The following is a 12,032-nucleotide window of genomic DNA, read 5'->3' on the forward strand; positions in this document are numbered from 1 at the left end:
CGAAAATATCCTGACCTCAAAGCACCAGGAAACTTATAGATATGCGCAAATAAAAAGCAGTCTTAGAAAATGTTAAAGCTTAGGGAGTCTCATAACATTTCATGCAATTCTACAACACCTAGACACAACCGACCACAGTCAATACTTTTGAAGTAATTAATAATCCGAATATTATACGACATTTATTTACATATCTACCTAAACAACAACAGTTTACTTGAAAATAGTGAAGTCCTTTCTGTGTACAATGTGAGTATACCTTAGAGAATTTTAATAACCAGAGACGCCATCAATGTGTCCCTCTGCCAAAGTTGAAAATGCATTAGTGGAACTTCTAACCACTACTGTCTGCATGTCACTCGATATTTGGCAGACTGTTCATAGCAGTTCTGGTCGGGAAAATGCTCTAAGAGTCATCATCATCCTAGCGTTGTCCCGGTTGCCCTTCCGGGCCCGGGGTCCGCTAAAATGCTCTAAGAGTATGAAGGATCTATCCTTTAAACACAAGCTGGGAATGTTTTGATACGAAGCAAGTGTAGCAAAAATATGGCTTGTTGGGGCATCGGTCGCAGAATGTGGACACCTTAGGACAACTATCGGCATACTTAGGCCCACAGATAACCGATCGTAATTCGAAACAGTTGACGCAAGGTTGACGTTCATAATCAGCTCCCACTAGTTTAGTTAGCTTATGCTTCTTTTTGTGACTTCGCCTATTTTTTTCTGTAAGCAAAAGAAACATACAATTTGAAATATGCCTTTGTAACGCGTAGGTATTAGTATTATTAGAAGCAAATAACTTTATTGAGAACACTTTCCATTAACACATTAACGGTGAGTTGCGCCCTTTGAACTACAACGGACCATTTTCAGTTGGCAAATCGCCGGTTTTACCAATGGTCGGCAATTTCACGGTTGGTTATCGTTATAGTTAAATGGTGCAACACACCCTCAGTATTTATTAATCACACGTAGGTTTATTAATCTCTGGATCTTGTTGGATTTGTGAAAAAGCAGCCTTAATAAAGCAAAATAAAGTTATAATAAAAAATAACAATAAACTTACACATTACTATAGAAAGGTTTATTATATTCACTCCAAAGTACTTTTTCTCGTCCTGTAAGCTGGTTTATTTATTTAACATGATAGGTACATTAACCTATAGAAAAATTACACAAGAACGTTCATTTGAATATTAACACATAGATATACTTTATTAAATAGTTACAAAATTGTTACTGGCAAAAATATACAGTTCTTGTTTTTTACTCTTTCTTCAACCAAATGATAAAATACAATAATACTTATGGAAATTCATGCGTCATTAAACGGTCCACAAGAATACGATTAAGTAGTAACTCTATATGTTACAGATACCCTGAAAATACTCTTTACCTAAAAACTATACACATACAGAAACAACGTCATTTCAATGTCCTTTACTTGAATATTAGCACTTTAACACTGCTTTAGAAAACAAAAGCATGTGATAACTTACAAAAGGTCGTATCTAAAACTAAATGACATACAAAAACGTTCCTTATTACATAAACTCAAGGTACAGTTTCCACATAAAGTCCATCAGGGGTCTTATCATAAATCGGTGGCTGGTGCGTATGTTCATTAGATATGCAGACAAGTTCGTAGTCATCGTTGACACACAAACAAACATTGCATTTCCACCTTATCCTGCCGGAACAGTACCAGCGTTCACCTCCTGTCATCGGTGCAGGGTTGGTGAAGGAATACCCGTTCAGCATCAGCAGGGTTGCGCCGTTAACCGCTGTGACAACTGACACTGGAAGGTGATGGGGGTTAGAATGGAATAGGTCTACTGACAGGTTAAGTGGGCGACCCTAATGATAACTTTGAATGCATTCGTGAAATTAATGTGTTATAAAATGAATGTGCTTGTAATCCATGACATGATTTGGAAATATGAAGAGTTTTTCTAAGGCATGATGGATTTGAGTGGTGCTGATGATTAATTGAACCTATCTAAAGTTTTGGTTACTCACATTTTTAGCTGCAGACTCGTTTTATTTGAATGGATTTTGAAAATGAAATAAAACACCAATTCCCATGTAAAGCAATATTTAATCTACCAATGTATACCAAAAACTATATTAATGTATATTAAAAGCACATTTCTTTACACACTAGATTTTGTTATGATGTATTACTACATCTACTTTCTAAGAACTTGTAGTACACTAGAGTTAGGAACACACAGAGCTTCCAAGAATAAAAAAAAACATACAAGTCAAATTATAATTTGTCATTTTACATCTCTGTGTAAAAAATAATGAAATAAGTATGCCTGATAGACCACGAGTACGTTTTCTTACACATGATGCCTAAAGAAAGTATATTCTGAGACTTTCCCTTGATGAGAAGGAACATGTTCCTATAATCATCATATTTTTTTTTAAGACATTCCATTTTTGGACTATACTTACGGGTTTTTTGTTACGATGCACCTTGAATAAACTGCTTTCTAAATAATATTCACTTATAATACCACAAGAGCTTCAAAATTATCGGGTATTTCCCGATAGGTTCGTTGCAAACAAATGAAGGAGTCAAGTTTTTCAGGTTAAAAAATCACGAGCGCGAAGCGCGAGTGATTTTTCCTGGAAAACTTGACGACTTTATTTGTTTGCAGGGAACCTGAGGGAAATGCCAGAGAATTTGAAGCTCGTGTGTATTCGAGGATTATTTTTCCGTCCCAAATGTCGGCCACAACCTGTCAGTTTGACATAGCAACGACCAGAGAAAATATTCAAAAAATTATCAGTATAATACCATGTAGGTTGTACCACGTGACGTCGAATGGTGCAATTCTATTGGTCGATATTTGGGTCGGAAAAATAATCATTTAATATTTAATATATTTTAACCTAGATGACTATTTGAATCCATTATTCCGTGACAAGGGAGGAGTATTTTTATTGTTTGTTTATTATACATTATCTAGAGATTATCTGCATAGTATTTAAATAGTGTGAGGTAGATATGCAAAATTATCATTAGAACTCTTATTTTCTAGTAAAACACGAAAATAATTTTCATCATAAAAAATAATGTAAAATATTATATATTTCTATAAAGTATTATTGTTTACTCACTTCACGAATAAACGTATATCCTAAACTAGCTGGTGCCCGCGACTTCATCTGCGCAGGTTTAGTATTTCGAACAATATGTTTACAAATTGTAGCCTATGTGTTATTCTGATGTATAAGCTATATTATTGTAAAGTTTCATTAAAATCCATTCAGTAGTTTTTGCGTGAAAGAGTAACAAACATCCATACATCCATACATACAAACTTTCGCGTTTATAATATTATTAGTAGGATAAAAAAAACACTCTTACTCACACTTATTTTTAAGAAATAACACACAATTTATTAAACTTATTCAAGATTATTGCAAAAGTTTCTCGCGTACCTTGCTCAACATTATTTTAAGATAATTAAATATAAAGTCGAGAATTGGGTAGATATTACTGTGTACTAATAAATTCACTATTTTGCTACGGAACCTTATACCTAAAGCACTCTCTTTAAGAAAATCCTAAAATAACTGGGAGACTTGAAAATTAGAAATTGAGCTTGGAAATTAGAAATGAGTATAAATTGATAAAACATATTCCTTAATTAAAGCATTATTATGTTTGCAATGTACTTACTGGTATTTTTGTCAGCTTTTACATACAATTGTACGTTATAGCTGTAAATAAAGTAGCTACGTATATTCAACCATCAATAAAATTATAAAGTATAAAAATCCTATTATTCTTACTTGTACTTACCTACTCGACAAATCGTCTATTGTCCAAGAATAAAAATAATTGTAACAGCGTTACAGTTAGACTTGTCTACAATGTCTACAGATATATAAGTCTATAGTAAAATTAATGTGTTATACTTACAACTAAATACATAATTATATATTTAAGTACTAAAATAAACATGTTTCGGTTTGTCCTTTTGTTCAGGAGGTGGGTGAGAGTGTTTGTCTTTCTTAGCGACAACGTTCAGGAAGTCATCGGTGGTCATACGAGCTTTGCACTCTTCTGTTTTACTTAGGGTACATTTCCAAACTGTTCCCTTTTTCGACTTCGCACTTCGTGAATAAGTATAGGCGTTGTAAAGCAACACATACTGGCCTTTCCTTTTGGATTTGATCAACACCGGACCTGAAATCAAGTTTGAGGTTAATACTTAGCTTTTTAGGAGCTCGTAAATATAAGCTTGGTTGTTGAAACTCAAGGAGCGGTAAAAAACTGCCTTTCGCTTCATGTTTTTACCAATACCATATACCGTTATGACAGAAACCTTGTCTTTGGTCTTCTTTCACCTTCTTATATGGGCCACAAAAGCGTTAGGTGCCTTTGGTACCGACAAACAACACTATAGGACAGACCTCGATCAACATGTACCAGCGGAGCTTCCGCCCTTAATATGGTGGTGATGTCGGAAATAAAACTACAGTGTAAGGAAAAAAAATGTTTTTTCAATATCTATTTCACAAAATTAAGTATCCTTAAAATCTATAATTAATCTAAGGGCATTTCTATAGTCAAAGTCGTATATACGTATGTCGTATACGTTTACCTGTTATTATAACACCGTTAATCCTGAGGAAATCACCTATGTATATAATAATTGAAATACCTATAGGTAATTAGTTAAGCATACATCCACGAGCTCCTACTTTAATTGATTATTCATATTCATAAGTTTACTTATACGTATAATCAGAGATCTTTGAAAACAACCACATTCTATCAAAAAACTATGAGTTACCTGGTTTTTCTTAGCATTAATATTATACAAATAAATCACATGTTATATACGAAACATGCATTATGCATAGTTAATATCAATTTTCCTCGTATAAAATTATTTTTAACGTTCAATATTTCAATGTCGAATAGGTTGCTGTTTATTTATATTTTTTATCATAATTTTTGTTTCGCAGCATAACAAAACAAACTTATCGCTTGATCAGTGAAGTTTGGACTTTGTACCGTCGCACTTTGCTCACAAATAATTTAAAACAACCTTATCTACAGGTTGTAGGTACATACATAAAGATATTATAAAGACTAGACTTCGAACTTGATGGGTAAATGATAAAAAGCAGATGTAGAAACTTGATCTTCGCACATTGAACTGATAATTCACAGGACAGTTTGCACGTATAGAGCGCGTGAAGTAATTTACTGCAGTTTCCATAAGCGATCTATCTGTTTTTTTTTTTGCGATTAGGGATTAATTTTGATGATCTGTAATCACAAAAGAACGGATGGATCGATTATAGAAATCGAGAGGACTAGAATAGGTGCACTCTATACGAATACGAATTCATAATTATCTTTGCATCATTAATAGATTTAGCAGTACAAGATAGCAATTGTTTTTTGTTTTGTCGGAATCATTCCTTATTTATTCTGCAAATAACGTGCATCGATCACTTTCATATGTCTTTTCCGTGCGTCCATGCCTATCAAGTAATTTCTCCCATGATTGTGTTCCCCAACTACCTCGAAAACTATGTTAGAGATATCGGTAACAACGTTCACTTTGCATTTCTTAGAGTTTCTTGAAGAACAGTACCATTTAACGTGCGTATCTTTAACTGTGGAATAACTCTTGTTGTATGTGTAACCTCTGTAAACCAGCTTTGGTGAACCGCGAATAGATTGCACGACAAACGCTGAAAATAAATCTCTCGTTAATATTACGACAAATATATTAAAGAAGAAATATGTGAAAAAGTGCCATATGATGTTAACACATACCTATTTTAGTTCGGAATTGAAAAGAAATCATATCAGTTTTCTAATAAACTGAAAAACATATACTTAACGGGCAAAAGAATAATATAATAAAACACCGAGTTGTAGTAAAAAATATATATTTCAGTTTCTGTAGTCAAAAACAAATGGAAAGTCAGAATAATCGTATTAAAAAAAATGCTACTTAAGTGCAAACGACTATAATGCATTACGCCAATTTAAATAAAAAAAAATATAGGCATTCTTGTCCAAATAACATAAACAGTCTTCTAAATATATTCAAGCACAATCAATGAATCGTAATTTCTTTAATTTCTATAATCTTAAATCTCAATAAAAAATCAACAGCCAACATACCCATTCTTAATATTATATCGCACCCACCTTATAAAGCGTACCGTAAGTCTAGTACTTAATAATTTTGTGTTACTCTTCTAATTACTAATGTATCTATGGTAAAGTGGTAACATTCTTATTTCAGTAAAATGTAAAAAATATACTAAAGGGCGATACTCCAATAACAGATATTATTTTTTTGTAATTGAGATCTTCTTCAAAATAACCATTAGTAGGTATCGAAATATTAGATAACCTATCATCTAGTAGTAAAAATTAAAAAAATCGCCAAAAATATAAGCATCATCACGCCTCATAATCTTGTGAATCACAGTAGTTTTCAGTCAACTATTTAATTTAATATTATGAAAAAAAGAAATAAGGATTACAGTTAGGAAAACAAGATGTTCTAGAATTTACTATTCTTCTAGCCGCAGCGGCTCCATTGACTCATCGTCACTAGTATTGTCTTCCGAATTATTTACTTCAACCAATTGTTTTTTAGACAGCCTACTGTATTTCCCCTGTTCGTTCACGTAAAATACTGGAGGCGGGTGAGTATGGGTACCTTTCAGTACACGAAACTTCCCCGAATTGCTTAGAGTAACTTGAGCTTTGCATTTCTTTGAACAACGAGACGAACAAGCCCAAGTGACCCTGTGTTTGCTCTTACAATTCTGTGCAAAAGTATATTTTTCATACACCAGCAATTTATTGCCCTTTTTCGATGTAATGAAGTGTATTTCTGTAAAATACAACGTTGATTGTTACATACTTGTAATTACTTTGGCTTTTTGGATTGACGTGTTGAATGAAAGACAATTTTATAACATGCTTATACAATTTATTAAAGAATTTGTTTAAAAAACTACCAACACCTTTATCCTAAGTTTGAACAATTTTGAAAAAACAAATATTAATCAAATATATTCTATTTCAGTGGGCATCCTAATTCTTGGAGGCGCATGGTTATGCTTGTCATAATATTTTGTTACCCTGAAGGGTTTTTTCGCTTCGTTTGTTGATACGTTTGCTTTACAGCCTTTCTTGTGATGGCTTGAACAGGTCCAATAGTTACCGAATTTCTTATAGTTTCTCCACGAATACGTATAGCCACGAAAAAGCAGCATACCCTGCCCTCTTTTGTGACGTGAAGGTATGATTAACGCTTCTAGAAAATAAAAATATACTTCGGTAAATAGGATGACTTTTAATATGAAACGGAAATCGAAGTTGTTTAAAAAAGAGTTCTTCCAGTCCATATCGTCGCGGGGTAGATCAATAGACAGTTATATTTCGTTCGCCTTTCTCTGACTCACCAGATATGTCTGCTTTTGCAGTTTTTCGTAAACCAATTTTTTACTTTTCCGGCAAGGAACGATATTTTGTGATGCATTTTTTTTCCACCGTTTATATCGATAAGTTTATACACAATTCAAAGTTCAATAACGAGTATAGTTTAGTAGGGGATATAGAAGAGCATAGGTACCTACCAACATTAAGTGAAACGACTCAGATATTCTAAAATCGTTTAATGGCACAATCAGTACTTCAAATACTTCGCTCTAAATCTTAATACAGTAACGCTACACAATAGGTAATTGTAAAAATGTTATCAATTAGGGATATTTGGAAGATCATTATTCATATCATAGGAGCAAAATAGATTAAGGATTAATTCTGTGTGTTGTTTGCAGCGGGTAATTAGACGACCTTCTTACAATCAAGAAACATAAAAAAAATACTTAAAATCCTCCTACAACTGACGGAACAGTACTTTTCATTCATAATCATAAAACAAGCATGTAATACACATACACATAAGACTAGTCAGAGGAAAAATAATGCATATTAAATAAAAAAAATTGTTCACAACGTCGTAACCTAAAAAGTATAGAGATCGCATTTCGTGAAATAAACTGGGTAATACAGAAATGTACACCAATTTGGAACACTTGACTTTAGTCGTATATTAGGAACACTCTCACATTAGGTATATCACAATGTAATTATATTACTTTTGTAGTATTATCGTACCCATATCGAAGATATGCTCACTTCGTGCAATGCTCAATAATTTCAACAGTTGGTCGATTAAGTTAATCCAACCATTTCGTTAAATTATTACGCATTTCATGATGTGACGAAAACTACGATCTGGCTACGACAGAAACGTTAGGTTAGGTAAGACAGCCAAATATTAAGGCAATATAGCATTCCGCGCACTTATCCTGGGCCTACCTCGTTTCTTCTTAGAATGCTTATGAATAATACCAGTTGGTGTCTGAATGATCACAGGTTCAGGGTGGTTGTGAATACCTCGGATCTGGGTGATATTGTGCAGGCCGTCAGTTGTGATGATAGAAGGGCACTGCAACCTGCCGTACATAACACAGTACCAAGTTCTACTTCCATCTCTATTGGCTTTACATTGCCCCCGATACAAAAGGCCGTTCAGGAATATTAGTTGAGCGCCACGGGTTGTTCTGACGTATTTCGCTGTAAATACTAAACGCGTTAATGGAACCTACAGACAGTACGTTTAACTAAACTGGACTACGCATTTCTTTGTTTCTAACGAAACGTAATGGCGGCTTGCAGCTAACTTCTGGGCAAAGGCGCGCGCATAGTCGCCACCGCAAACCTCCATTGCCTGGTGATACCTAAAAATTGTTTCTGCGTAGAGACTAACATGATGATCTGAGCCGCCATTAAGTTTGGTTCGTATTAAACTAACTACGCTACATGTAAAGCTAATATGAGGCCCTCATACGTACCAGTGACTTTCTGAAGTTGTAAATGAAGCGTTTTTTTCCCGTTGAGGGGTTCTTCTAAATATTCCAACAAATACATTTGTTTTTCATAAAATGAATGACATCAATTTTCAGATAAATAAATTCTCTTCAAATTCCTTAGACAAGAAAACTGATTGGTACAACAAAAAGTCATGAAATTTTATTTTATTTGATCAGCGTTCCAAAATTTAAGTTATGTAAAATAATCTTGTCTATTTCTTTAAATAGTTTTTTTATACATGTAGATAGATATAAAAATTTATACATGTTTACAGTAGTGTACATAATTTCAAACACAAAATGTCAATAAAACACTGCTTGTGTAATCAAATTTAATAAATAAGTTATGTTTTGTAATTTATTTATTTTGTTAACTTCATACATATTACACCAGTAATTAAACAAAAATAATCATTTGTAATTCAAAACTTAGTAGCCATGACAGAATAACCACTTATTTTCTGTTAATCAATTTGTGTTCCATGTCGTTTATTTTAATTATTTTGAGGAATATTATGAAGTCTGCATATAAGCATTTAAATAAAAAAAAATACAAAAGTTTGATAATGCAATTAATAAGAGCCTGCCTAATCAGATATATTTTGCATTTTTATGAAACATTTGAATTTCAAGGGAGGTAAAAATATATGTATTGAATGGTTTCAGTACGGTTAACACATGAAAAAGTTGCTGTTAAGTCCGCCTTAAGGAAAGCATAAAAGTACTCACCAATTTGATGCTGCAGGCTCCACAGGTGACTGGAAAACTTACCTGTAAGAAACAAAATATATTATTTTATCTGCAAACTTTAATCAAAATATTGCTGAATGTCCATGTAATGAAATTATTATGAATGTAATTTATTATGCTGATAGGGCAGTCACTCCTTGTAAAACACTGGTACTCAGCTACATTCAGTTAGACTGGAAGCGCTGACAACATGGGCTTAGTTTTTGGGTACAGCAATATTGTATGTATTTATATGTGCTAACAGATTACAGGGAAACAATACAAAGCTTTTTTTTCGACCTAACATAGTTTTTATCTCCACCCGGCTGCAGGATGCGTTTTTCTTGAGACACCGGTGAAATAGCATGCGAGCTAGTGTCATATCATTCAGAGTTGGATCTTAGTGTGCCAGCACATTTTATTTAAGCAAAATTTATTACTTCAAAAGCAAAGACTTTTTCATCATACTTTTTCAAATGTCAAAACAAAACCAATTCACACGACACTGATAGCAATTAATAAACATGACTGAAGTTGCAGATATTGCTCTCATAGGATTCTGATTGATTTTGTGTTCATTAAACAATAAAATTTTATGATTTATCGCCTTTTAACTCAACTTTATCTTACCAAGACACCAGTGGGCTATGCACAAGGATTTGGTCTTAAGAAAATTAATCACTACTTCTCAGAATGACTAATGTAAGGGTCCATGGATCATCTTAGGGCCGGATTTTATGAAGTGAACGTAGTTATTGTAATTATATAACATTGTAAAACTAACTTAGTAACAAAATACCTAACGCACCTGCTATCCATTTCTTGCGAAACTGTAAACACTTGAACACATAAAACACTTTCAACACACATATTTATAAACTGCGCACGTACACAACAGTCTAAATTATAGAAACTATCACTGAAAATTAGTTAGGAAAAAGAATAACAAGAAAAACTACATATTGAAAGTAATTTCACAACTTCACTATTCCAAGGATTTTTTTATATTGGGAAACACATAGAAAGAGTCACTTCTGTTAACATGCCACACGGTAGAACAGCATAGAATGTTTCAAAAAATATTCCTATTGCTATTACACAAACAGCACCAAACAGAAAACGGTTAAAAAACCAAAATAAACATGATATATTTTGAGGTTATTTTGAAGCGCCGAAGAAGTGTCAAACGTCACACATGTCATTCCACTCGTCATCCACCATTTTAATTTTCATCATCATTCCGTAACGGTTACATTTTCATAATTTTCTTAAAATGAGGTCAAGGTGCAAAGTATCCTGATACAAACACTTCTAACCATGTTTCTTATTTAGCAGAACAGGTATTTTTGGGTTCATAATAGGTCTCGTACAGCAGTCGTTTAAATATTCTGCAGTTGTAACTGGTCAACTGGTGAAATACCTTTCAAAGATGAGCCGATTCTGATGGTACATAGAAAAACCTGGGGATGGACATGCATGGGTAAATTGAATAATTTACATGAAGCAAGTGAATAGCATTCAGGAATGGACTGCTAGCATCAGCTTGAGAAAAAATCTCTGACTTCCAGTACCTGCAGCACGAAATCGTGCACAACAAAGTTGACAAGGCGGGATTAAAATAAATAAAGTATAATTTTGTTCTAATAAAATGATTTACTCTTGTGCTTACTGCTAAACTGCAGTCAGTAGTAGTAATCTGTGTCAGTAGTTCCAGTCTTGTAGCATTTTGGCTGCAAAGTTTCTCTTTAGGATTAAGACATAATAAAATAATTTTAAAATTGAATTTAAATCAATTATTATTATAAAAAACTATATTCAGAAACCTTAAAATTTACTTCGATTATAAAAAATCTACCCACTAAAATTAAAGAATAAAACATATATAAAATAACTAGCTGAGTGACTTGCAATACTCCGCATAACTGTTCTTCAGAAACGTAGCCGGTTTGAGGCTAGCTATAGTAGCTATATTTGGTTAACGAGTCATTTTAGGGGTGTTTGTATTGAAGAATTGCAGATTTTAGAAAGACGTTCACATTCACAATGGAAGTCTCTTAACAGGCTACGTGCACAGGTAGGCAGGTGCAGGGAAAACCTATGTAATGCCGGCCATACACTCTACGGTCTACCGGAGAGGTAATCTGTGCAGGTATGCCCGCGCAGGTCAACCGAACATTGGTAGCGTGTATGGGGACGTTCCGGTGTATCGGAGCGGTCTTCAGTTCTTTTTGCAATGGCATCGAATCTGGACGATGACACGCTGGCATTGCTAGGTCTTGCTTTAATTTTGAAGATGAATAATACGAAAAAGAAGCGAAAAAAGTGGTGTAAGCATTGGTTATTGAAAAGAAAAACATTTATTT

General features: G+C 33.6%; 1 protein-coding gene across 3 annotated transcripts in view; it reads right to left on the reverse strand.

Moving 5' to 3' along the window:
- LOC110377185 (modifier of mdg4) overlaps positions 1–12,032 on the reverse strand; it is a 452,561-nt gene that overhangs the window by 51,517 nt on the left and 389,012 nt on the right. The gene's annotated exons all lie outside the window — the stretch shown is intronic.

This window comes from Helicoverpa armigera, chromosome 14 (genome assembly GCF_030705265.1).
Source record: "Helicoverpa armigera isolate CAAS_96S chromosome 14, ASM3070526v1, whole genome shotgun sequence".
In the NCBI taxonomy this organism is placed as follows: domain Eukaryota; kingdom Metazoa; phylum Arthropoda; class Insecta; order Lepidoptera; family Noctuidae; genus Helicoverpa; species Helicoverpa armigera.